This window comes from Ovis canadensis, chromosome 11, assembly GCF_042477335.2.
Source record: "Ovis canadensis isolate MfBH-ARS-UI-01 breed Bighorn chromosome 11, ARS-UI_OviCan_v2, whole genome shotgun sequence".
Taxonomy (NCBI): domain Eukaryota; kingdom Metazoa; phylum Chordata; class Mammalia; order Artiodactyla; family Bovidae; genus Ovis; species Ovis canadensis.
The window spans coordinates 16,417,707-16,422,483 of NC_091255.1; the positions used below are offsets into that span (position 1 = coordinate 16,417,707).

Consider the following 4,777-nt stretch of genomic DNA (forward strand, 5'->3'; position numbering starts at 1 on the left):
CCACTGGAAAAACCATAGCCTTGACTAGACGGACCTTTGTTGGTGAAGTAATGTCTCTGCTTTTGAATATGCTATCTAGGTTGGTCATAACTTTTCTTCTTCCAAGGAGTAAGCGTCTTTTAATTTCATGGCTGCAGTCACCATCTGCAGTGATTTCGGAGCCCCCCAAAATAAAGTCTGACACTGTTTCCACTGTTTCCCCGTCTATTTCCCATGAAGTGATGGAGCCAGATGCCATGATCTTTGTTTTCTGAAAAGCCAACTTTTTCACTCTCCACTTTGACTTTCATCAAGAGGCTTTTTAGTTCCTCTTCACTTTCTGCCATAAGGGTGGTGTCATCTGCATATCTGAGGTTATTGATATTTCTCCCGGCAATCTTGATTCCAGCTTGTGCTTCTTCCAGCCCAGCGTTTCTCATGATGTACTCTGCATATAAGTTAAATAAGCAGGGTGACAATATACAGCCTTGACGTACTCCTTTTCCTATTTGGAACCAGTCTATTGTTCCATGTCCTGTTCTAACTGTTGCTTCCTGACCTGAATATAGGTTTCTCAAGGGGCAGGTCAGGTGGTCTGGTATTCCCATCTCTTTCAGAATTTTCCACAGTGTATTGTGATCCACACTCAAAGGCTTTGGCATAGGCAATAAAGTAAAAATTGATGTTTTTCTGGAACTCTTGCTTTTTCGATGATCCAGCGGATGTTGGCAATTTGATCTCTGGTTCCTCTGCCTTTTCTACAACCAGCTTGAACATCTGGAAGTTCACAGTTCACGTATTGTTGAAGCTTGGCTTGGAGAATTTTGAGCATTACTTTACTGGCGTGTGAGATGAATGCAATTGTGCGGCAGTCTGAGCATTCTTTGGCATTGCCTTTCTTTGGGATTGGAATGAAAACTGCCCTTTTCCAGTCCTGTGGCCACTGCTGAGTTTTCCAAATTTGCTGGCATGTTGAGTGCAGCACTTTCACAGCATCATCTTTCAGGATTTGAAATAGCTCAGCTGGAATTCCATCACCTCCACTAGCTTTGTTCGCAGTGATGCTTTCTAAGGTCCATTTGACTTCACATCCCAGGAGTGTGTCTAAGCTAGAGTAGTAGAGGAAGTCAGAGTAGTCTAAGTTAAATGTGTATATCAAAAATTCCAGATCAATCACTAAATACATAGATAGATAAATAAATAAAGAGACATCCCATTAAAATGTCACTAAGATGACAACAGTGTAAATTAAAAGTGAATCATTAAAAAATACTTAAACAATTCAAAAGAAGACAAGAGCAAAAAATCAAAAGAATGACAACAAAGATGCATAAATAGAAGACAAATAGCAAGTTGGTAGACTTAAACCCAAGCACATTTATAATTACATTAAATGTAAATGGAGAATATTCTCATGAAAGACAAAGATTTTCAGATTGGAAAAAATAGAAGAAGACCCAAAATGCTGTCTACAAGAAACTCTCCTATATTTAAAGATGCAAATAGGTTTAGAGTAAATTGAATAAAGAATAAATACCATGAAGATGTTAATATCTAATCAAGTAAACTTCAGAATATGAAATAACACCAGAAATTAATAGGGACATTTCATAATGATAAAGGACAACAAAATCAAGAGGACATAGTAACCCTAGAAGGTATGTAAATAATAAAACAGCTTCAAAATACATTAATAAAAAATGGATGGGGACTTCCCTGAGGGTTCAGTGGTTAAGAATCTGCCTGCTAATGCAGGGGACACGAGTTCAAACCAGGTCAGGGAAGACTCTACACGCCATAGGGCGACTAAGTCCGTGTGCCGCAACTGCTGAGCTCCTACCCTAGAGCCTGGGAGCAGCAACTATCGAGTCTGCGTGCCACAACAACGGGAGGCCATGTGCCCTAAAGCCGTGCTCTGCAGCAAGAGAAACCCACACACTGCAATCAGAGAGTAGCCCCCACTCACTGCCACTAGAGAAGGCCCAAGTGCATCAGTGAAGACCCAGTGCAGCCAAAAACAAGTAAATAAATGAATAATGAAAATATATTTTAAAAACTGATGAATTTATAGAAAAACATAAATCTACATTTATCATTGGAGAACTCAACATTTCTTTATCAGTAATTGAAGAAAAAATTGACATAAAATCAGTAATGATGTAGAATTCAATCAACTTGACTTAACTGACAATATAAAACTATCCCCAAACAGCAGAATATACCTTTTTTTTCAAGTATACATGGAACATTCACCAAAAGTAGAACATATTATGGGCCATAACGCAAGTCTCAATAAATTTTAAAAATACTGAAGTCATGTGGTGGTTCAGTGGCTAAGTCCTGTCCGACTCCTTGAAACCTCATGGACACAGCATGCCTGGCTTTCCTCTCCTTCACAGTCTCCCAGAGTTTGCTTAAATTCACGTCCATTGAGTCGGTGATGCCATCCAACCATTTCATCTTCTGTCGCGTTCTTCTCCTATCCTCAATCTTTCCCAGCATCAGGGTCTCTTCCAATGAGTAGGTTTTCTGCATCAGGTGGCCAAAGTATTGGAGTTTCAGCTTCAGCATCAGTCCTTCCAATGAATATTCAGGGTTGATTTCTTTTAGGATGGACTGGTTTGGTCTCCTTGCAGTCCAAGGGACTCTCAAGAATCTTCTCCAGCACCAGAGTTCAAAAGCATCTATTCTTCAGTCTTCTTTATGGTCCAACTCTCACATCCATACATGACTCTGGAAAAACCATAGCTTTGACTCTACAGACCTTTGTTGGCAAAGTCTTTGCTTTATGATACACTGTCTAGGTTGACCAAAAGCTAGGTTGTCATAGCTTTCCTTCCAAGAAGTAACTTTCATTGAAGTCATATACTATATGTTTCATTTTTTTTTACTATAATAAAATTAATCTAAAAATCAATAACATTATTGAGAGAATCTCCAAATATTTTGTGATTAAACAATACCTTTCTAAATAACCCATGGGTCAAAAGAGGAAATCTGAATAGAAATTAGAAATATTTTGAAATAAATTAAATACAACATATGAAATTTTGTGGGAAGCTGTTAAGGGAGTGCTTAGAGGGAGATATATAGCCCTAAATGTTTATATTAGAAAAGAAGAAAGGTCTCAAAGCAACTACCTAAATTTCCACCTGAAAAAACTAGAAAAAAAAAAGAGAGAAAATTAATTCCAATGTAAATAGAAGGAAGTAAACAATAATGGTAAGACTGGAAGCTGCTAAAACACAACATGAAAAAAAAACAACAGAAAAAAAATCAGTGAAATCAAAAGCTGCTTCTTTGAGAAGATCAATAAAATTGGTCAACTAGACAGACTAATTAAGAAAAAAGAGACAGAAGACATAAATTATTATATCGGAAATAAGAGAGTATCCGGAGTATATTTTATAGACGTTAAAGTATAATAAAGGAATATTATGCCAATTAAAGTATTTAAATGAAATGGACAAATTCTTTAAAAGATGAGAAGAATGCACAATCAGGAAAAAATAGATAACCTGGCTAGCTCTAAGTCAACTAAAGAAATGTTCACTTAAAATCTATCAGACCTGGATAACGTCACTAATGAATTCTAACAAATTATGGAGGAAATAATACGGATTATATACAATCTCTTTCAGAAAATAGAAGATCAGAGAATCCTTTTCAAATCACTTTATGATACAATTACCAATACTATCAAAACCAGACAAAAACGTTACAAAAGAATAAAACTACAGACCAGTATTCCTCATGAACATAGAAATAAAAAAATTTAAGAAAGATTTAGCAAACTGAATGCAGAAATATGTGAGAAGGATAATGCATCAGATGAAGTGGGATTTATCCTGAGAATATAAGATCAGTCTGATTTTCAGAACTCAATGTACGTCATTTCAACACAGTAAAAAAGAGGCACAACTGGCTCTGCAGCTTAGTTGGCTAAAGCGCCTGTCTTGTAAACAGGAAATCCTGGGTTCAAATCCCAGCAGGGGCTGCTGGGTTTTTCTCTCTCAAAATCGAGTCCTTTGTTTTTAGGGCTTCTTAGTGGGTGCTAGTGGTAAAGAACACACCTGCCAAAGAGGTGACATAAGAGGTGCTGGTTCAATCCCTGAGTCAGGAAGATCCCCTGGAGGAGGAAATGGCAACCCACTCCAGTATACTTGTTTGGAAAAATCACCAAGGGAGCCTCGTGGGCAATAGTCCCTGGGGTCGCAAAGCGTGGGACATGACTGAAGCAACCTAGCATGCAAAAAAGAAAAGTCATATGATCCTCTAAATAGAAGAAACACTTCACAAAACCCAACATTCATTCATGCTAAAAAAAAATTCTCAGCAAACTTAGAATAAAAAGAATTCCCTTGACCTGATGAAAGGAGTCTTCAAAATAAACTACAGCTAACATTACACTTGATGGTGAGATAGATGTTGAATGCCTTCCTCCTAAGATTGAAAATGAGGCAAGTACATCTGCTCTTACCAATTCTTTTTAACATTTTAATGAAGGCAAGAGAATAGGATAGAGAAAAATCACGCAGATAGTAAAAGAAGAGATAAAGCTTTCTTTTTTCACTGCTAACATGATTGTCTATGTAGAAAATCTTAAGTAGTTTATGAAAAAGCCATCAGAACTAATATATGAGTTCAGTTAAGGTCATATAATACAAATTAAAAATACAAAAATTAATTGTATTTCTGTATTTTTAGCAACCAAAAATTGAAAAAAAATTTCAAATTCTGGCAGGATTTTGATTGGGACTAAATTGATTTTACAGATCACTTTAAAGAGAATTGGCAT

At 36.7% G+C, this 4,777-nt stretch overlaps 1 non-coding gene across 1 annotated transcript; it reads left to right on the forward strand.

Moving 5' to 3' along the window:
* The first annotated feature begins 3,902 nt into the window (after positions 1–3,902).
* On the forward strand, positions 3,903–3,976 carry TRNAT-UGU (transfer RNA threonine (anticodon UGU)). The gene has a single exon. It is a non-coding gene; the product is annotated as a tRNA-Thr (tRNA).
* The last annotated feature ends 801 nt before the right edge of the window (positions 3,977–4,777 follow it).